At 43.8% G+C, this 23352-nt stretch overlaps 1 protein-coding gene and 1 pseudogene across 15 annotated transcripts in view; both read left to right on the top strand.

Annotated features, from left to right (window-relative positions):
* Positions 1-23352, top strand: part of PRKAG2 (protein kinase AMP-activated non-catalytic subunit gamma 2) — a 323235-nt gene that overhangs the window by 202347 nt on the left and 97536 nt on the right. The window lies entirely within an intron of this gene.
* On the top strand, positions 22376-22473 carry LOC123572615 (U6 spliceosomal RNA; annotated as a pseudogene).

Below are 23352 nucleotides of genomic sequence, written 5' to 3'. Positions count from 1 at the left end.
CAATGAGCTGAGATTGCACCACTGCACTCCAGCCTGAGTGACAGAGCGAGACACTGTCTCAAAAACAAACAAACAAACAAAATGACACACACACAAGCTACACTGGATGAGCCTGCACCCCTATCATCTTATCCTGATTATATCTGCAAAGACCCTGTTTCCAAAAGCCACCACATTCACAGGTACTGGGACTTAGAACTTCAACATCTCTTTTTAGGAGACACGGTTCAATCTGTAACAACTGTTATCTTTTAGAAGAAGATGTGTTGCCGTGCTGAGAACATACCATTCCTATTCTTCTTGTTCATTCAATTATTTTATTAAACGCAGGTGTAGCAAAGTATTGTTTTAGGTGCCAAAGGTTAAACTGCAAGGTATTGTTCCTGCCTTCTAGAGCTTACAATCTGATTGGGAACTGAACAGTACTGGGGCGAAACAGCTCAGTAAAGGGGGAAAGCAGTTTGGCCGGGATAACAAGTGGCACAGTCGGCCCTACAGGAGGGAGAAACGGGAAAACTGCTGGTCGGATAAGGGCGATGACAGCTTCAAGGCATGTCACCAGCTGGGCTGAGCCTGGAGTACTGTCAGGATTTACATTAAGGGAGAGGGAAGGGAGAACCTTCTAGAAAAGAAAATTAGGCTTTGTCTAGAGATCAATGATTAGAATAACCCCATTCAAGAAGAGACAGTGGTTTGATGAGAAAACTACGATTTATTTGAGATCATTTGAAGTGATGGTGACAGATGCAGGGCTCTTCCATGAGTCCCTGATGTTTCATGGCAGCAGCTTTGTGCTGGGGACAAGCCCAGAGCCTTCCCAGTTGAAAGAAAAGAGAATCCAGGGAGTGCGCTGGGTTTGCCGTCAGCTTCCTCCCCGGGAGTGTAACAGAAAAGTGATGTTCTTAACTCTTTATAACCCAACTGTTTATATCTCACACAACCATGCAGCCCTCGGTCAAGGCCAGCAAGTATAGGTCCTTCCAGGCTTGCCACGGTGGTCAGAGAGGGAGTGTCCTGGGGTCAGAGGGGGAGTGAGTGTGCTCAGCTGTGTCCCATACTCAGAGGCTGACCCAGAGCACGTGCCCTGGGCCAAGCACGCGGCTGGCAGCAGGAGTGTGCAGTCGAGTGAGATTTCAACAACAATCCAAATGTCGTGAATGGGTAAACAAATGTGGTGTATACAGATGATGGAAGAGTACCCAACCTTACAAAGGGAGGAAGTTCCGACACAGGCAGTGACAGGGAGGGGCCCTGAGGACCTCGTGCTGAGTGAAATCAGCCAGGCACAAAAGGACACGTACTGCGTAATGCCACTTATGGGAGTCCCTAGAGTCATCCAAACAGAGACAGAAGGTAGAATGGTGGGTGCCAGGGGCTGCGGGGAGGGAAAAAGATGAGTTAGTGTTTTACGGAGACAGAGTTTCAGTTTGGAAAAGTGAAAAAGTTCTGGAAATGAACGGTGGTGATGGCTGCACAACACTATGAATGTATCTACTGCCACTGAACACTTGAAAATAGTTCAAATGGTGGCCAGGCACGGTGGCTCACACCTGTAATCCCAGCACTTCGGGAGGCCGAAGCGGGTGGATCACGAAGTCAGGAGATCGAGACCATCCTGGCTAATACGGTGAAACCCTGTCTCTACTAAAAATACAAAAAATTACTTAGGCATGATGGCAGACACCTGTAATCCCAGCTACTTGGGAGGCTGAGGCAGTAGAATCACTTGAACCTGTGAGGCAGAACTTGCAGTGAGCTGAGATCGCGCCACCGCACCACTGCACTCCAGCCTGGGTGACAGAGCGAGACTCCTCAAAAAAGATAAAAAATAGTTCAAATGGTAACTTTTATGTATATTTACCACCATAAAAGGAATGATCTGGTCAAGAGTCCAATTTTTATGTCATTTGAGCTTCTGAAAATCAGGCTGATGGCCCAAGGCTCCCCACTTAAATTTTGAAAGAATGTGTTTCAAGGAGTGGAAGAGAATGTCCTCTTTGGTTACCTGATGGTAAGCAAGCCCCTCACCCCACTTGTAAGTTTCAGCCCTCAGGCCTGCAAGGGCTGCCTTTGCCTGTACGGTTCACAACCTCTGTGGCCACAGTTTGGCTCAAGCCCTTTCTGCTTTCAGCGTCCTGGCAGCAGGTTAACCTGATTACTCGGCAAAGACTCCGCTTCCAAATAAGGTTGCAGTCACAGGTACCAGCACTTAGAACCTCAACCTCTTTTCAGAGGACACAATTCAACCCAAAACAGTTGTTGTCTTTTGGGAGAAGATGTGTTTGGCATGCAGAGAACATATCATTATGTTCTGGCAGCAGGGTGAGTGGTAGTTTCAAGTTCATAGAAATTTGCTCCTTTATAATTGGATTTTATCGAGTATCTTTAATTTATGTGGTACGTTCCTTAGGAGCTTGGCTGATTCTGTTAATTTGGCTACCAGGATAATATCTGTGGAGGAATGTGAGTTACTTAAAGACTTTTGATGGTCTGAAAATATTTAGATATAATTTATCTCTGCCTTTTGTAATAAAAAGATACTTTCTGTAAACATGGACAATGAAGATCATTTTTATAAAATCTGTTCCCATGAATTTCATTCTAAAATAAGGAAAGGAATGGAGAAAATTAGTCTTTAAAAGACAGTACTCTTTTTCTTTTCTTTTTCTTTTCTTTTTTTTTTTTTTTTTTTTTTTTTGAGAGAGTCTCCCTCTGTCACCCAGGCTGGAGTATCTTGCCATGATCTCAGCTCACTGCAACCTCTGCCTCCTGGGTTCAAGTGATTCTCCTGCCTCAGCCTCTCAAGTAGCTGGGGCTACAGGCATGTGCCACCACACCCAGCTAATTTTTATATTTTTAGTAGAGACGGAGTTTTGCCATGTTGGCCAGGCTGGTCTCGAACTCTTGACCTCAGGTGAATCTGCCCACCTTGGCCTCCCAAAGTTGCTGGGATTACAGGCGTGAGCCACCACGTCTGGCCAACAGCACTCATTTTATCATGTATTTATTCAGCAAATACCTATTAAGCAACTTATGGGCCTAAAACTGTGCTAGCATGGGTAACAGGATGACAAATCTGTGAGCCGTGCTGATGGGAGAAGGTCAATGTATGTTTTACTTGCCACTTGATTAACAGCTCCGTGCGTTATGCATAGGAAGGCATCAGTGAATAGCTACTAATTGAACAAAGGAAGGAACTTTCGTTTCTTTGGGAAGAACAGACAGTTAATTCATTACAATGGAGTGTGATAGAACCCGTTCCGTTACTGTGGGAGGAAACCCCATCCTGTCTTGGTGAGTGGAAGAGCTGATCCCAGAGGAAGTCAAACTTGTTTTCAGCAGGGAAGAGCAATAATCAGCTCTGCATTTCAGGATGATCCCCTAACTGGGTATGGAAATTAGATTGGATGTGGTTAGAATAAGAGCCCAGACGAGATGCAGTGCGAAATAATCTAGGCCTGGGTAGCAGCTGAAGGTAGAAAGAAATGGAATTGTGTCTAAAAGTAGAGGGCTATTGTGGAGGTAAAACGGAAAGGAATTTGGAAGGTAGTGGTTGATTAATTGAAGGGGAAGCAGACGAATCAAGGGTGATTCCAAAGGTTTTGCCATGGGAAAGTGGATGGATGATAGTTCCAGCTGTGGGGGTATGGAACAAAGGAGGAAGAGGAGCAGGGTGTATATGTGAGTGCATGTGTGTGGGTGTGTGTGGGCATGCATGCAGGTGTGTGTGCGTGCAGGTGTGGGTGTGTGTGGGCATGCATGCAGGTGTGTGTGCATGCAGGTGTGGGTGTGGGCATGCATGCAGGTGTGTGTGTATGCAGGTATGTGGGTGTGTGTGGGCATGCATGCAGATATGTGTGCGTGCAGGTATGTGGGTGTGTGTGGGCATGCATGCAGGTGTGTGTGCGTGCAGGTGTGGGTGTGTGTGGGCATACATGCAGGTGTGTGTGCATGCAGGTATGTGGGTGTGTGTGGGCATGCATGCAGGTGTGTGTGCGTGCAGGTATGTGGGTGTGTGTGGGCATGCATGCAGGTGTGTGTGCGTGCAGGTGTGGGTGTGTGTGGGCATGCATGCAGGTGTGTGTGCATGCAGGTATGTGGGTGTGTGTGGGCATGCATGCAGGTGTGTGTGCGTGCAGGTATGTGGGTGTGTGTGGGCATGCATGCAGGTGTGTGTGCGTGCAGGTGTGGGTGTGTGTGGGCATGCATGCAGGTGTGTGTGCATGCAGGTGTGTGTTCAGGTGGTGGTAGTCCAATAAGGTGCCTGCAGCACATTTAAGTGGAGGCGCCCAAAGGGTAAGTGGATATTGAGTCTGGAGCTGGAACTTCAATTTGAAAATCATTCAAATGTAAGTGGCAATTGGTGCTATAATAGTAGGTGAAATAATTCATAGAAATGTATGGTGAAAAGAGAACCAGAAAACGTGTGGACATCTAAGGGACAATCGAAAGAAACGGATTCTGACTTCCCTGGAAAGTAGGCAGAAATCCAAGTGAACAGAGCATCACAGGAGCAAAGGGAAAGTGTGTCATCGTGTTTCGCGTACTAAGAGCGGTCAGTGACATCAAATGCAGCCAACTTGTTGTGTAACATAAGGACTGAGGTCGTTGTGACTGCGGCAAGGATACTTTCAGTGGCAGGGTTGACAGCAGAAGCCATATAGTGTGGGTTGATGATTAAGGGATAAAAAAGTGGGGATCTCTAGTGTAGATAGCTCAAGTATCCTGATGCGAGGGAGAGGACGGGGGCTGTAGCTAGAAGAATGGAGGTGATGGCATCTTCCTACAAAGAGGAATAGACTCAAACTCCACTGGGGAATGAGTGAGTGGAGGGAAAAATTAAAGATAGGAGGGAAAAGAAAGTGTCATGCCTGGTCTTACAAAGGGAAGGAGTGCGTTTCCTCATAGGTGGTGGGAGCACATCAAGCACTTGCGATGGAGATGTTTGTCTTGGACCAATGGAAGAGTCATCTTCTATTGGTTTGAAAACTTCTACTGCAAAGGTGTTAGGATAATCAGTGCTTTTCCAGTTTCCTTCCATAGCAGTCACTCCCATGCTCCCCATCTTTTTCTCCTAGGAATTCACTTTTGATTTATTGGAAGCAGAGCCTAAGCTGGGGTTTCAGGAGCAAGTTTGTTTGTTTATTAAGGGAGTGCTCTCAAAAGGAACCTGTAAGAGGGTGAGAGGAAGAAGAAGCTGAGCAAAGATGTGGTTTCAGATGAGATCCACTCTCAGCCTGATGAGAGGAGAGGAGATTGGTGCTATAAATTGCACCAGAATTTGCCCTACCTTGAGGCAAGACAGCTAGATTTTGTGCCTTCATACAAGACAGCCTTTTGTGATAGGATGTCCCAGGACAAGGGAGATGCCCCTCCAGCTGAGATGGCTTCTATCACCCAAGAACAATCCTGCTAAAAACGTTGTAGGTGTGAGCCATCAGCAGCAGCTTCTGCAACAGCTAGGTGTACCAGAGCCCATTAAAATGAATCCAGGACATCTCCTATAGTCTGGATTCTCCATGCTCTTCTTTTGCCAGCTGTTTCATGTATCCAGCAGATTTGAGTACTATCTTGGTCTGTTTAATGTTGCTGTAACAATATACCTAAGGCTAGGTAATTTATAAAGAAAAGAGGTTTAATTGACTCATGATTCTGGGGGCTGGAAAGCTCAAGATGGAGCAGCTGCATCTGATGAAGGCCTCATGCCTCTTCCACTCATGGAAAGCAGAAGGGGAGTAGACATCTGCAAAGAGATCACCTGGCAAGAGAGAGAAACTGAGGAAGACAGGTACTTTTTAACAACCTGCTCTCAAGGGAACTAATCCATTCCTGTGAGAGTGAGAACTCACCCCTGCAGGAGGGTATTAATCTGTTCATGAGGGATTTGCCCCCTTGGCCCAAATACCTCCCCCTAGGCCCCACCTCTCAACACTGCCACATTGGGGTATCAAATTGCAACGTGGGTTTTGATGGGAACAAACCACATCCAAGCCATAGCTGGTACTACATCAGGTTTTCTATTGCTGCATAGCAATAACCTCCCCAAAACTTAACCACCATTTACTTAACTCACAAATCTGTGGGTCAGCAATTTGGGTGGGCATTCTTCTGGTCTTGACTGTGCTTATTCATATGACATCTTTGGTCACTTACCAGGTTTCTTGGGGACTGGCTGGACCAGAGTGACCTCAGCAGGAACAGCTAGCTTGTCTCAATTCCACATGGTCTCTCTTCCAGCAGACTAGTCCCAGCTCGTTCAAATGTCCATGACAGGGTTCCAGGAGAGACAGAAGCATATGTAAGGTCCCTTGAGGCCTAGGCTCAGAGCAGGCACATGGTAGTTTCTCCTATCTAAGGCAGAATCTGTTTCCTCCTCCCCAGATCTGGGTTGGCCTTATGATTTGCTTTGGCCAACAAAATGAAGCAGAAGTGGCAGTCACATCACAGAGGGAGTGGATACAGGAAGAAATGGAGGATTGGGCACCTCTGTCTCTACCAAGACAATCTGCCTTATCACTTGGTTTCAACAGCTGGGTCTGCAGTTGAACACATGATGTACTAGATAGAATCTGGAGGTTCATTTGGCTATAATTAGATGGTTGACAGCTCTGAGAATAATCTTCCTGTAAAGTAGATTGTTGCAGTTTGCATCCCCTGAGATACAGACTCTAGAAAGAGATTGGTGTGCAGGATGTTTATCAGGAAGTGTTCTCAGGATTGACACCTGTGGGAGAAGGGAAGGCAGAAAGATTGGGTGGAGGGTGAGGTTGTGATGCAATGTGGTGTTAACAAAGGCATCAGCTAACCCACAGGGAGGGCTAAGCAGGGGCGGCTCATCAGAGTTGTCCCAGGTTGGTGCAAAGAAACTAGACCTTTATACTCTGACACCAGCCAGTCAGTAGATGACAGCTGTCCTGGGCAGGGAGCTGACCTTGGGCAAGGCAACTCTCTTCAGCCAAGGTCATTTCTGGCTAATAGTTGAAGGTTGTCAGTTGGAAGGACTCTCAACAGCTGGGGAAATACCCTTCATTTCTGAAAGGGGATCTGGGTAGTGCTCCATGGAAAATACATGGAATTTTTCTCCCCTTCATTTTTAAATTTATGATACCAAAATCTTGACAGGAGAAAATAAGGGCTGTCCTATTTCTCTTTTTATTATATATTTAATATATAACTAAACTAAAGGGAAGGCTGCAGGATGGTTGGTTAGGACTGAATGAAGAAGTTTCATTAGACCCAGGCAGGGAGGAACTAAGGCCCCTTGCCAACAGCCATCACTAGCTTGCCAGCGATGGGAGAGCATTCCATGGAAGTGGATCATTCAGCCCCAATCGAGCCTTCAGATTAGGCAGCCCCACCCATACCCAACTGAGAGACCTCATGAAAGACCATGAACCAGGACTGTCCAACTGAACTGGTCATGAATTCCTGTACCATGGAAACCGTAAGAGATACTATATTAGTTTGTTGCCTCCCAGCAGAGGTACTATATGTAGGTTACCTGTGATTTATTCTAGTGAACATCCCAACTCTACAACACCAATATTTGAGCCCCGGCCTCATCCAGGTGAAGACAGGGTTGCCTCTATAGGGTGGAAAAATTTAAGATGAATCCTAAAGTGGCCATCGTCATGATTAAGGGATGCAGGTTTTATCTTGAGAACTCTATCAACCAAGAGAGCGAGATAATACACTACTGGACATCTCCATTTTTCACTCTACGCTTACATCCCTGTGACCAAAATGATGCTAATCCAAGGCCATGCGACCTGTGGATCTGTAGGAGTAGATATTTCATCTGTTAGTTTCACTGCCCAGTGAGTGAAGCGGCAGGATGCACCCCCTCAATGGCTTGAGCTCCAGGGTTCTGCTGCAACAGGATGCACCCTCTTGCTGAGGAGACTCACAAGGACAGGAATGATCTCAACTGTCTCTGAGTGCTCAGTGCCTAGGACAATGCCAGGCAGATAATAAGCTGTTAGGAAATGACTGCTAAACAAGTGAGTCTCCTCATGGGTGGGAGATGACAGAGGCAGGGTGTTTACCACATTAAAAAGATCCAACATCTTTTCTTTGGAGCTTGGCTACCCTGGGGAACAGAATGAATAAGAATCCCAAAGAACCCAGCCACTGCTCAGAAAAAAAGGGCGGCTTAAACAACGGAAGTTGATGTGTCACAGTTCTGGAGGCTGGAAGTCCAAGATCAAGGTGTTGGCAGGTTCGGTTTCTCCTGAGGCCCCTCTCCTTGGCTTACAGAGGCATCACTGTGCTCTCATGTGGCCATTTCTCTGTGTGCACTCATCCTTGGTGTCTCCTCCCCTTCTTATAAGGACACAAGTCCTACTGGACTAGGGCCAACCCTATGGCCTCACTTAAACTTAATTACCTCTTTAAAGGCTCTGTCTGCAAATACAGTCACATTGGAGGTTAGGGATCCAGCATATGAATTTTGAGGAAACACATAACACATAAATTCAGTCCATAACAGATAATAAATTATTGTTGTCTCAAGCCACTGAGTTTTGGGTGAATTGTTGCAGATCAGGAGATAACTAATACTTGTTTCATCCGGTGTGAGGGGAGGTAGCATAACTCAGTGAATTGAGCCATGGATAATAAACTCAAGAGCTTTGGGTTGTTTTTAAAAATGGACTGTCTTTTGCCATTCAGTCAATCTCCAAGACCCCTAGTTCTCCTATTATGAAAATTTGGGAGAAGATCACTGACCACTCTTTCAAGGTTGTTATGTGAAATAATCACCTTTTCTTTCAAAGATAGGCACTTTAAAAATCTATAAATATCTCAAATCCCTTGACATAAAGGAACAGTTAAAGATTTTATGTGCACTACTTTGTTCTTATATTCCTGTCTGCCATTTTAAATAGCAAGTGACAACCTCATAAGGTCTTGATGTTAAAGCTATCTGCCCAGAAATGGTAAACTAGCAGCTCCATAGTCTGTGACTCACAACAGATTAGATACTTTAAAAATAGTTTGGAAAAATTTCACATTGGGTCAAGGAGTAGGAGCTACAGAGAGAACTGATTCTCAGTGGGATTGGTTATCACGAGAGCTGGCGCTTAGACAAGTGCTGCCTGTGTGCTGAAGAGACAGGCAGAGAGCGTCTATTCTCCCAGCTGTCAAAAAAATATTATAATTGGCATTCTTCCTATGTTCCTGCACTGTTGGAATCATGACTCAATGAACAGAAAGAAGGCAGAGAGAGACACACACACGACTGGGAGCGTGGCCCTTTTTTCTGAGCAGTGGCTGGGTTCTTTGGGATTCTTATTCATTCTGTTCCCCAGGGTAGCCAAGCTCCAAAGAAAAGATGTTGGATCATTTTAATGTGGTAAACACCCTGCCTCTGTCATCTCCCACCCATGAGGGGACTCACTTGTTCAGCAGTCATTTCCTAACAGCTTATTATCTGCCTGGCGTTGTCCTAGGCACTGAGCACTCAGAGACAGTTGAGATCATTCCTGTCCTTGAGAGTCTCCCCAGCAAGAAGAGGGTACATCCTGTTGCAGCAGAACCCTGGAGCTAAAACCATTGAGGGGGTGCATCCTGCTGCTTCACTCACTGGGCAGCGAAACTAACAGATGAAATATCTACTCCTACAGATCCACAGGTCGCATGGCCTTGGATTAGCATCGTTTTGGTCACAGGGATGTAAGTGTAGAGTGAAAAATGGAGATGTCCAGTAGTGTATTATCTCGCTCTCTTGGTTGATAGAGTTCTCAAGATAAAATCTGCATCCCTTAATCATGACGATGGCCACTTTAGGATTCATCTTGAATTTTTCCACCCTAGAGAGGCAACCCTGCCTTCACCTGGATGAGGCTGGGGCTCAAATATTGGTGTTGTAGAGTTGGGATATTCACTAGAGTGAATCACAGGTAACCTACATATAGCACATCTACTGGGAGGCAGAGTGCACCGTGATTATCTTTTTCCCTAACTTGGGCTGGCAATGTCGATAAAGGACATAGCCTAGGTATGCAGTAGACGTTAAATATGTGTATTTCTTGTTTAAGAAACCATCATGATAAAACTGTCACCAATTTCAAAGCCAGGGGCAGAAGCCAGTTGCAGAGGGTTGCAAAGTGAGTGTGAGATAACAAAGTATGGGTGGAGGATGTAGACAGCTTTATCAAGAAGCTTGGTGTGAAGAGGAGATGTGAGTGAGGGCTTGGCTGGAGGAGGAGGGGGACCCAGGGAGGGCACTCTTTTAAAAGATGAGAGTGACTCGGCATGTTCCTGTGCTGATGGAAAGTTCCTGAACCTTGGATCCTACTGCACCCGGGCCTCTGTTAAATGGGAATATCTGGTTTATCTCACAGGGTTGCTGTGAGGCTCAAATGAGACAATCGTGTAAAGTTACTCCCCCAAAGGCTCAACAGCTAGCAAACGCTAAAGCCAAGATTTGAACCAAGGCAGCTGGGCTCCAGAACCCATGTTCTCAGCATGGTTGTCTATCACCTCTGGAGAGGTCCGAGATTCTCAGCTGATCCAAGGTTGACGCAGCATCTTAGCTCATATACCTGATTAGGGGGTTGGCACATGGTGTCTCATGGGCCAGTTGGCCCACCACCTGGTTTTGTGATTAAAGTATTACTGGCACACAGCCGCGTGCATTCATTTATGTATTGTCCATGCCATTTTCATGCTGCAACGGCAGAGTGAGTTACTGCAACAGAGACTGTATGGCTTATAAAGCCGAAATATTTCTATCTGGGCTTTTTTCAGAAAGTTTGCCAGTCTGTGACTAATCTGTACCAGGGCTTCTCTTTATACTGCTAGCCGATTGCTTGTTGGAACATCCAATGCAAAGGGGCAGATTGAGTCATCCCCAGAAAGGCAAGGGACAAGCAGTGGTGCTTTGCCTCACTAAAGATGTGGAGTGCATTCCACTGGAGAGGGCAGTGGAATTAGTCATTGGTCTTGCCCTTAATGAGGACCAGAAACCAGACTGGCCACTAAGCTGGCAAAGTGGGCCAGACATGGTGGCTCACGCCTGTAATCCCAGCAGTCTGGGAGGCCAAGGTGGGCAGATCATTTGAGTCCAGGAGTTCAAGACCAGCCTCAGCATGGCCAAACCCCATCTCTATTAAAAATACAAAAAATTAGCTGGGCTGGTGGTGCACACCTGTAGTCCCAGCTACTTGGGAGGCTGAGGTGGGAGAATCATCTGAGCCTGGAAGGTCGAGGCTGCAGTGAGCCATGATTGTGCCTGGGCGACAGGACTGAGACCCTGTTTGAAAGAGAAAAACAACAGCAACAAAAAATGTTGGCAAAGTGGTAAATAATCCAGCAGAGTTAGGACTTGAAGATTATACTCCTCACCCTCAGAGCATTATAAAATTATACACTCTGCTTTTGGGCTGATTGAGGAGATTTGGAGTAACATAAGGTTAAGGTGGAAGGGTCTTTGTTCTTCCCCTTAACCTCCTTGAGTAAGGAAGGGCTACACATTTAAAGCGGCACAGACGAACATCATAAACTTGCCCTTGCCTCTCTTGCCATGGTTTCCAGAGGAGTGACTTGTTCAAACTTGTGTCTTTTTTTTTTGTTTTGTTTTGTTTTGTTTTTTAAATTATAGCAGAGACCAGGGTTTTGCCATGTTGGCCAGGCTGGTCTCGAACTCCTGACCTCAGGTGATCCACCCACCTCAGCCTCCCAAAGATTCCCAAAGTAATCCCAAATCCAAAGGGATTACAGGCATGAGCCACTGTGCCCAGCCCAGACTTGTGTTTTAATGTGTTTGTTTGTTGGTTTGTTTTTAGAGATAGACTCTCCCTCTGTCACTCATCCTGGAGAACAATCATAGCTCACTGCAGCCTCAAACTCCTGGGCTCAAATTATCCTGAGTAGCCTCTTGAGTAGCTGGGATTACCAGCACACACCACCATGCCCGACTACGGTTTCTTATGTTGTTGAAGAGGTAGGTTCTCCCTATGTTGCCCAGGCTGGTCTTGAACTTCTGGGCTTAAGCCATCCTCCTTCCTTGGCCTCCCAAAGTGCTGGAAGCCACCACGCCCAGCATCAGACTTGCATTTTATGGAATGATTACTCCAGTAACAGGCTAGAGGCTCAAATTTATGGGGAAAAGACTAAACCAGAAAACCAGTAAAGTGCTGCAGTAGCCCAGTGAGAGGTGACAAAAGGCTGAATTAAAGTCACAGGAGTGGAGATTTAGAGGAAGAGATTCATTATAAAAGTACAGCCTGGATATGTGGTGTGTGGGAAGAGGACTCTAGGGGGGCTCTCCAATTTCTGGCATGAAAGGAAGGATGACAGTGTCATTAAATTAGAAAAACACTGAAAGGAGTAGAGCTGGGATGAAACTTAAGTTCCATTTGGGGCACATTTTCTTTCATTCCTTTGGGACATCAAATAGAAATGGCACGGATGTGGGTTTAGAAGTCTGGTGTGGAGAAGTCGAGGTTAGAAAAATGATTCTCTTCGTCCATTTTATTTCCCATGCGTTAAATCAACCAAATCAAGACTGAACACTTTCTACCTATATAACTGCCAGTGTGGAGAAGAAAACAAATGTCGTTTAATTCTAATAAGAGACACTTCTTTACCAATAGGGTTGCGTGAAAATGCATTTGGGGGGCTGAACATTAAATGGTGGAAAAATTACTGTACCTATTTATGCATCCTAGACGGGCTTGTCTTGATTTGCATTTAGATGAGAATTCCTTCAGCTCAGAACCCGGACTGTCCCCTGACTCATAAGCACTTAGAAAAGCATTAACTTTGCTGGCGAGGTATCCTTGGTATGACTGTGACACAAAACCTAATACCAGTGTTCCCTTAATGACTCAGGAGAAAGTAGCCATTGAAATGGTGGAAAAGTTTAGAACAAGCTTCCTTTGCCATCTCTCTGAGAAGGCATGCCCTGTTAATAAATGACCGCCCAGCCTCTCTCACCGTGCTTGAGTAAACCTGTTTTGAAGGGTTGTGTATTTTTTCCACTCTTTTGGAGGCTTTGTGCCGGACTCTAAAGCATTGTTATTCTGAGTCCTGAGTAAGAATGTCAACTGCTCATCATGGCATGATTACAGACAGAGGTATATTTTATGTTTTAAAAAATGGAAATTGAAACAGGTGGTGCAATAAAAAGCTTTCCAAGGAACTACACAGATGAAATTCTAATATGATTTCTACAGCTCTGCCCATGATTTCCTCTTCACATGCTGAATCAAAAGCCCTTTGGGAGGCCAAAGGGGTGGATCATAAGAGATCAGGAGTTCAAGACCAGCCTGTCCAATATGGTGAAACCCCGTCTCTACCAAAAACACAAAAATTAGCCAGGTGTGGTGGCGCGCGCCTGTAGTCCCAGCTACTCGGGAGGCTGAGGCAGGAGAATTGCTTGAACCCAGGAGGCAGAGGTTGCAGTGAGCCAAGATTGCACCACTGCACTCCAGCCTGAGCGACAGAGCAAGACTCCATCTCAAAAAAAAAAAAAAAAAAAAAAAACAGTGAGAAAAGCCTATGGCTAGTTCTTTCACGAATTGGTCAGGCTATTCAATTATGATGGTTTGGTCTGACTAAGCCATTACTTACTTTGCATTTGATTTTTCAAATCACAAACGTCTGGAGAAGTATTTGGTTCTGTCTTAAAAACAACATTCCTCTAAGATGAAGAAGTTCTGGAGGTTGGTTACACCACAGTGTGAGCATATTTAATAGTACTGACTGTCTACTGGAAAACGGTTAAGATGGCAAATTATGCTAGGTGTATTACACCACAACTCAAACTTTTTCAAAATGGCATTCCTCTGATTATAAAAGGAAAAACACAAAAAAGAAAATTAAAACTTCCTGGAATTCCGTCACTTTGAGACAAATGGATAAATTCCAGTGTCACATTTTTGCCCAACTTTTGTTGTTCCTTTATACACAAATAGAGAAATGGACAGATAACAGATGTAGACCCTGCTAGAGACTGTTTAGCAACTTAGCTTTTCACTTAATAGTATAATCAGGTCCCTGTCTTCAATTTACATGGTTTCATTCTTGGAGGAATGTCATTTTTTAAAGTCTTATTTTCATAAAATCTAGTAGGCAACACAGTATAAGTGTTGCTCCATACAATTCAAATTATAAAGCAAACTACTGGGTCTAATATAGTAAACAACAAATGTTACATATAGCCTGGAGAGCGTTTATTGTATACCAAAACCATTGGACAGAGATTGTATTGCTATTTGGATAAAAATAGTGCAATTTCAGTGGAATGGTTCACTATGAATCAAATTCTTTTAAGAAACTAAGTATATAGTACTTCAGTACCAGGCAGGCCGTAAAAGTTTCTGAGTCATTTGCCTGCCCAAGACTCAGCTGCCAGTTTGAGAAGCTGGGAGATTGAAAGAAAGGAGATTTTCCTTCTTAAGATCTGTCCACGTTCCTGGACTTGAATCTGCCCTTTCACTTTTATTATGTCTAACAATTAAAGATTAATTTGGGGAATCTCTGAATACCAGTCTATGTGTTCACTACTCAGATCTTATAATACTAGCATTGGGATGTGGTATTAATATGGTTTATTCTTTTCCAGAATGTAGGAATGAATTGTGGAAATAATTTTTTTTGAGACACGGTCTCACTCTGTCACCCAGGCTGGAGTACAGTGGCATGATCATAGCTCACTGTAACCTCGAACTCCCAGCCTCAAGCAGTCCTCCTGCCTCGGCCTCCCAAGTAGCTGAGAATACTGGCATGCACTACCATGCCTGGCAGAGAAATAATTTTTCATGAGCCAAGGGTGATATGTTTGGACACAGCTAGTGGGAAAATACATACTTAATTCATTCAGAATTTTTTCTAGTATAGCCTCCAAGAGGATGTCTATAATAGCACTCCGTGCTGAAATAATCACAGACATTATCTTCAAACTAAAGCCTTTGTCTTAGCTTAAGAATATGTGATCCTTTCTGTTCCCAGGACACATGTCTATAGATGGGACTGTGTTTACAGCTTGCCTGCCTACTTATTCAATCTCACAAATGACCAATTAAAGAAAAATTCTATTTCACACCAGGCATTAACTGTATATTGCATTTAGTCTACAAAATAGTTTCACACGCATCTGTCTGCCTGGTCACCATGTACGAACCTTTGTGTTAAGACATCTGTGTGGTGTGAGAAGAAAAGCTTCAAAGTCAACACAAATACTGATCCATGCCCTTTTATAAGGTGGTAAAAGCACATGCAAAGGGCTTTTAGAACCAGTAAACTCAGAACATCATGAGCATTTACCCTGTTAACCTACTTAAATGGGAGTGGTATTCATGCCATGGATTCCCCTGAACAGAGCAAAGTCAATTTTCTATTTTTCTGAGAAACAGAAGCAGGAGGCAGAAAGAGCAGTAGAACAGGAATCTATGGCCTGGATAAAACAAACACAAATAATTTTTTTTAAGTCTGTGCAAAACAAAATCATAAAGACACAGCTTTTTAAATAATCCACTTAGATCAAATGTCAGAAGATGGAATTGTATTTACAAATATATTTCACTGAGTGGCTTGGGTGCATAGAAAAAGATCAAATTTTATTTCTGTTCAAACAGCACTGTCACAAGTTACTCTGAATCATGGTTGATTGCTCAGGCATCAGATCCCCTCACTTCTCAAGAAAGTCAGCAAAATCTTCCCGCAGCTCAACACGGTACCAGCAGTACTGTCCCCATCCATTATATTTCATTCCCTTCCCTCCAATCTTACTGAATTACATTCTGAGTTGACTCAGCAGATCATCGTCATCGGTAATTAGGAAATTCTTTGCCTCATTTCCAGCTTAGTCCTTTAATATAAATGGGCACCAGTCAAATAATAGAAACTGGCTTTTCATTTGTCTACACCAGAAATAACCTGATAGAACGCATATAATGTGTTCTGCTAGATGCTTAGTGGTAGAGCTGTAGGTTATTTTAAAATCATCTTATAACATGTTCTTCATTAATGTGCTTGGGATAAGCCTATTTTGTACTGTTTCGGCGTGTGTTCGCACCCCAATACTGAATTAGATCAGGCATATCTGGTGGCAAATAATTTTTGAAAATGTCATTTTCAGCCTTAAAATACTTTTCAATGGACTTGGCAAATGCATAGAACAACTCTTGCTTTATAGGTGCTCTGGGATCTGTGGAATACATTTTTCCACCTGTTTTGTTTTGTTTTGACAGTCTCGCTCTATCACCCAGGCTGGAGTGCAATGGCACAATCTTGGCTTACTGCAACCTCTGCCTCCCAGGCTCAAGCGATTCTTTTGCCTCAGCCTCCCAAGTAGCTGAGATTACAGGCATGCGCCACCACGCCCAGCTAATTTTGTATTTTTAGTAGAGATGGGGTTTCACCATGTTGGCCAGGCTGGTCTCAAACTCCTGATCTCGTGATCCGCCTGCCTCGGCCTGCCAAAGTGCTGGGATTACAGGCATGAGCCACCGCGCCCGGCCCCATTGTTCTTATTTATTTATTTTTATTTATTTATTTATTTTGAGACGGACTCTTGTTCTGTCGCCAGGCTGGAGTACAGTGGCGCAATCTCGGCTCACTGCAATCTGTGCCTCCTGGGTTCAAGCGCTTCTGCTGCCTCAGCCTCCAGAGTAGCTGGGACTACAGGCACCACTGCCTGGCTAATTTTTGTATTTTTAGTAGAGACGGGGTTTCACCATGTTGACCAGGCTGGTCTCAAACTCTTCACCTCAGGTGATCCACCTTCCTTGGCCTCCCAAAGTGTTGGGATTACAGGTGTGAGCCACTGAGCCTAGCCTCCATCATTCTTTAAACACAATATTGTTTATGTGTCTTACTTTACAAATAAATACAAGCATTTGACACATTTGACTTCTCAAAGTAGATGGAGCTTCTTTTCTGTCTCATCCTCACAGCCCAATGCAGTTAGTCTCTTCTGTCTGGTATATAGACTATGAAGGTAGGGGCCTGGATTCAAACCCACTTGTTGGTGCTCGTTATGGGCCAGCCATATACAAGTTCAGTTCATTCTCACAACAGTCCTATAAAGGAGATGTTATTACGTCCATTTTGCAAGTTAAGAACTAAGGTTTAGAAAAATGAAATCTACTGGAGATTGTATGTAGTAAATGATAGAGATAGGATTCAAATTGAGACCTACCTCTGGAATCCACATTCTTTTCACTTTACCAAATGGCACCCTCCACCCCCAAACCAAGAAAAGCATTTATTGCCTGCCACCTAGCCTGAGCCAAGACCTATACCAGGCACACAGTAGACATTGGCACGAGGTTCAGAGACTGACACACAGAACAGTCCAGCAGTGAGTCATTGGCATAGCTGGGACTCAGAGCCAGAACTGTTGAGAGAGGAAAGGTACAAGCTTTGGGCCCAACCTACGTCTTCTTCCACAGGCACTGTTTGCTTTCTTCATTTTATATACGCTCTGGTCACATGATTTGACTTTGAGAACATTCTTCAAAATCTTAATTAAAATCAGTTAACAGCTGATGAATACCCTCCCACACCTTTTTTTTTTTTTTTTTTTTTTTTTGAGACGGAGTCTCGCTGTGTCACCCAGGCTGGAATGCAGTGGCGCAATCTCAGCTCACTGCAACTTCTGCCTCCCAGGTTCAAGCCATCCTCCTGTCTCAGCCTCCTGAGTAACTGAGATTCCAGGCGTGTGCCACCATGCCCAGCTAATTTTTGTATTTTTAATAGAGGCGGGCTTTCACCATGTTGGCCAGGCTGGTCTCGAACTCCTGACCTCAAGTGATCCACCTGCTTTGGCCTCCGAAAGTGCTGGAATTACAGGCTTGAGCCACCGAGCCTGGCCTAAATATGCTTTTGAGATTTTACCTTTGCACTTTTGAATTCCACGATGTTACTTGAATCAAACTACTGATCCAATATAATCAAGTTACCTTTCATTCTCAAATCAGGAAACAACAACATCAAAAGAGGAAACACATTTTTGATTTATTTACACATGCTACCTAAGACATTGACATCCCTCTACCTACATCCTAACAAATGGATTCAATCCTTCAAAGGCTTATGTTTAGCTAAATGTGTTGTTGGATTAAGATATTTGCATATGGAATAAATCCTCGGGTTGGTTGTTGTTGTTGTTTTGAGATGCAGTCTTGCTGTTGCCCAGGCTTGAGGGCAGTGGCGCGGTCTTGGTTCACCGTAACCTCCACCTCCTGGATTCAAGCGATTCTTCTGCCTCAGCCTCCCGAGTAGCTGGGATTACAGCTGCACATGGTGGTGGGCAACCTCCTCAACCTCCCAAAGTGCAGGGATCACAGGCGTGAACCACCATGCCCGGCCAAATTCTGGGTTTTCTTATTGTCATGAAGCGTAGTTTGTATTGTCATCCTTTTAAAATTTTCAGTTATTTCCAGTTTTTCTTGACTCATTAGATAACAGATTTATAGTTATCAATGGTCATGATAAATGATTATGTACTTATAATTTTTAAAACTTAACTACAATAAAGCACAATATAGTGCTACTCAGGTTTCAGGTTTAAAAAAATTAGACTGAGTTTTTGTTTACTGATAAAAATTCCAGGGTTTCAAACAGCTGTATTGCTGTTAATGAAATTTATAAATTAAGTTTGCCTGTTTGACTTTTACCATGTTACAGAGAAATAACTAAATGAATTTTCACCAGATTTGGGTAGTACGTTCGAGATGGGCTGACTCAAAGTGTAGGCTATGTGGGGTGTGGCAATAATTTACTGAGCTCTTACTAAGTGCTGGCACTCTTATAAGTGCTTTCTGTGTAATTAACTCGCATATTCCTTACTGCTCTATGAGGTAGGTGTTGCTACGATCCCATTTTACAGATGAGGAAACTGAGGCACGGGCAGCTTCATGGATGTTTCACAGCACACAGGGCCCTGTGTTTAGATGAGTCCCATCCTTGATTTAGTGCTCTATTGTCATAGTCTTGAAATTCCCAATTTTTGAACAAGGGACCTCTCATTTTCTTTTTGCTCTGGACCTGGCAAATTATATAGCCAGTCCTGGAGCAATTTAATAAATTGCTCAAGCCAGGGTTAAGCCCAAGTAGTATGTCCAGAATCCACACTCCTTACCATTGCTGAACTACCCTTGGAAACTGAGTTTTAGTCCCAGAGAGGCTGCCAAGCTACCACGCGGCTGTGGGCTACTTGCCCAGGGTGCTACTTCACACACAGGTGATCCTGCGTGGGCTGTGTTAGGGTCCAGCAGCAGAGAGATTAAGGAGGACTCACGATTCTTAAGGGTGATCGGCTCATATCTAATAGGCTATTTTGAAGAGGAAAATGGAAAAAGCAATGCCTCACAGAGTACTTTTGGGCCGAATACCTTTGAATGGCAGTGCAGGGCTGTCTGTCCGGAGATGGCACACTCTTTCATTTCTCTGATTTGATGTCCTTCGAGAATACAAAACGTTGCTGTTTCTTTCTGAAAGAATACCCAAGAAATAACAAACAAGTAAAAAAAATACAAATATAATGACTTGTTCACATATTTCCTGAGTAATACTTGTAGCTTGAGTCCCTCTCCTCAGGTTAAATTTGGGAATATTTCATTTTCAAGAGTGAGTTCAACAACAACAACATATCCCAGCCGGACATGGTGGCTCATGCCTGTAATCCCAGCAGTTTGAGAGGCCAAGGTGGGAGGATTACTTGAGGCCAGCATTTCGAGGCCAGCCTGGACAACATGGTGAAACCCCGTCTATACTAAAAATACAAAAATTAGCCAGGCGTGGTGGCACATGCCTGTAGTCCCAGCTACTTGGGAAGCTGGGGCATGAGACTAGCTGGAATCCAGGAGGTGGAGGTTACAGTGAGCTGAGATCACACCACTGCACCCCAGCCTGGGCCATAGAGCAAGACTCTGTCTCAAAAAAAAAAAAAAAAAAAAAAATCCAGCATATCCTGAGATACTTTGACATTTCTCCTCCTCCTCTACTTTGTCTCCATTTACTGTCTCTGGCACTTTCTCCAGTATCAGACTGAGCATAGTAAAATCACAGGAGAAAAATGACAAAAAGGAAGGTTAATTATAGTACACTATATGGTTTGGCTCAGGTGTCAGTAGTAGTTGCATAGTCGTAATAAGTTGAAACCCTGAATATTGACATAGCAAAAGAAGTCATAACTGTATGGACAGTGGGAGGAAGGGTTTGGGGGCAAGGTGCATTTGAGAGTGGTAATCTTGATTGGCATAGGGAAAAAAATAGAAATGACTAACATCAGCGAGCCGTATGAGTTAAGCAGGAGAAGCTAGCAATGCTGTGATTGTGTCTGGGGTGCAAGAAGACTGCAGCACAGAAGGCAGGCTGGGGGATGGCTTGCTGCAAGCTCCGCCCTCATCCTTCACCATGGGACATCCTGTAGACATATTTCTTTGAAGGCAAAGTTAAATGGAAGAAAGGCTTTCCTGGTTGGCGTATCCATGATCAGCCGATGAACACTGTATGACTATTTCAAAATGATGGGTTTGTCTGTCCAGCAACAGATAAAGAAAACCCCAGTATCTATAAAACACAAAGAAATTATCCTCATTTTGAAAACATCATGATTTAAAACATCTAAAATAATTATATTTTTTTTTTTTTTTTTTTTTTGAGACAAAGTCTCTCTCTGTTGCCCAGGCTGGAGTGCAGTGGCGGGATCTCAGCTCACTGCAAGCTCCGCCTCCTGGGCTTATGCCATTCTCCTGCCTCAGCCTCCCGAGTAGCTGGGACTACAGGCGCCCACCACCTCGCCCGGCTAGTTTTTTGTATTTTTTAGTAGAGACGGGGTTTCACCGGGTTAGCCAGGATGATCTCGATCTCCTGACCTCGTGATCCGCCCATCTCGGCCTCCCAAAGTGCTGGGATTACAGGCTTGAGCCACAGCGCCGGCCCGATAATTTTTAAACAAGTGAAATTATATTGCATATAAGGGTATTTATCAACTTAAGTAGGGTTCAGTCTCTTTTGAGGAATAGAAATTTGACAGATTTCTGTCATTATGAGTACATGAAAGGATTGGGCTTATCTGCAGTGAGACATGTACCAAGTCTCTATGATTTTTGTTTGTTTGTTTTGAGATGGAGTCTCGCTCTGTCACTTACACTGGAGTGCAGTGACACAACCTCAGCTCACTGCAACCTCCAGCTCCAGGGTTCAAGTGATTCTCCTGCCTCAGCCTCCCGAGTAGCTGGGATTACAGGCACCCATGACCATGCCTGGCTAATTTTTGTATTTTTAGTAGCGACTCGGTTTCACCATGTTGGTCAACCTGATCTCAAACTCCTAACCTCAGGTGATCCGCCCGCCTCAGACTCACAAAGTGCTGGAATTAGAGGCATGAGCCACCGCACCCAGCCCCAAGTCTATAAGATGTTAAAAAGAATTTTCAACCCATTCCTGTTTGCTTCTCTGTTGCATTCCAACCCATGATTCAGATTCTGGTAGTCTGAGGTTATCCAGGTTGTCGTATCGGTGGGTGGGAATAACTAAATTATGTACATTTTGTTAATTACCCAGAACTCATAAGGACAAATTTTTTTCCTGTTTTCGATCTAAAGGGGACAGAAGCTATATTAATCAGCACTAGAATAGTCTAAAACCCCTTGCACTTTAAGATATGTATGTGGTAAAGTATTTAGGCAAAAAAGCTAATTTTTTTTTTAAACGAGCAAATTTAATGATAATTTTTTCACATTGAAAACACTACTAATGATGTGGTTGAGATAAAGGGAACAGGACCTCTTGGTTTATAAAAGGTAGTAGAAATTTGGATTATAGCTGTGCTGGGCTCTACTGTGATGATTAAAATTAAAGTTTTTTCTGTTAATAATCAAAGTGAGATTTCCATTTTAATAAAAATGGAAAGAAGTGCCTACCTAACACAATTCTAGGGCAGTACATTCAGAGAAAAGGAGGCAAGGGATATTTCCTTTAACTTTTATTAGCACCTGAGTTATTTCTGAGCTTGAGGTCTTGCTGTATGGCAGTTCAGTCGTTATCAAATCAGTTGGTTTCAGGACCCCTGTGTACTCATAATTATTGAGACCTCAACAAGCCAGGTGTGGTGGCTCACACCTGTAATCCTAACACTCTGGAAGGCTGAGGCGGGCGGATCACTTGAGCCCAGGAGTCCAGGACCAGCCTGGACAACGTAGTGAAACCCCCTCTCTACAAAAAAAAATTAGCCAGGTGTGGTGGCTCACATCTGTAGTCCCAGCCACTCGTGAGGAGGACCACTTGAGCCTGGGGATGTAGAGGTTTCAGTGAGCCCTGATCATGCCCTTGTACTCTAGCCTGGGTGACCCCATCTCAAAAAAGACCCAGTGGGATTTTGGGCGGTATGGATTCCATCTATTAATATTTACCATATTATGTGCCTGCTTTGACAGCACATATACTAAAATTGGAATGATACAGAGAAGATTAGCAAAACAAAAAAATATTACCATATTATAAATTAAAACTGTTTTTAAATATTATTGTGAAAAGATCAATAATAAACTCATTACATATTAGCATAAATATATCTTTATGAAAACGAACTCTTTTTTCATTGCTACAAAGCTTTTGAATGTCTAGGGTAGAAGAATTCGGTGGGATTCTCAGATCTGCTTCGGCACCCAGTCTGTTGCCATATGTTGTTTTGGTTGAAGTACATGAAGAAAATCAAGCCTCAAGCAGATAGGCAGTTGGACAAAAAGAGGAGTGTTTTGGTTACCTCTTCAGATAATTGTGGATAGCCTTCTTGACAAGCAGTAGGGTTTTTTAAATATTTAACTGCTAAATAACAATCGTATATAATTATAGGGTACACTGTGATGCTATGATATGTGTCTACAATGCAGAATGATTAAACCAAGCTAATTAACGTATCTGTCACCTCACATACCTATCATTTCTTTGTGGTGAGAACTCTTAAAATCTACACTTAGCAGTTTTTATTATTAACTGTAGTCACAGTGTTGTGCAATCCAAGAGAACTTACTTCTCCCATGAAACTGAAACTTTGTACACTTTGGCCAACCTCCCACCTTTCCCCATCCACCCCCACCCCCAGTCTCTGGAACCTCCATTCTACTCGCTGCCTTTATGAGTTTCACTGTTTATAATATATAAGTGAGCTCATGCAGTATTTGTCTTTCTGTGCTTGGCTTATTTCACTTAGCATGATGTCATCTGTGACAACATGGATGAACCCAGAGGACAAGTGGTAGTTCCTTGAAGGTTAGCAGCAATGTGAAATCTGACACCATATCAATGAACTTTTAGGAGCCTAGTTACTAGAGTCTGTTATGTTAGAATCTGTCCATCTATCCTGCATTTTGGGTTTTTTGTTTGTTTGTTTTTAGG

Source organism: Macaca fascicularis, chromosome 3 (genome assembly GCF_037993035.2).
Source record: "Macaca fascicularis isolate 582-1 chromosome 3, T2T-MFA8v1.1".
NCBI classification, from domain to species: Eukaryota; Metazoa; Chordata; class Mammalia; order Primates; family Cercopithecidae; genus Macaca; species Macaca fascicularis.
Note: the sequence above shows the minus strand (reverse complement) of the source record. Positions and strands in the feature narration are given on the sequence as shown.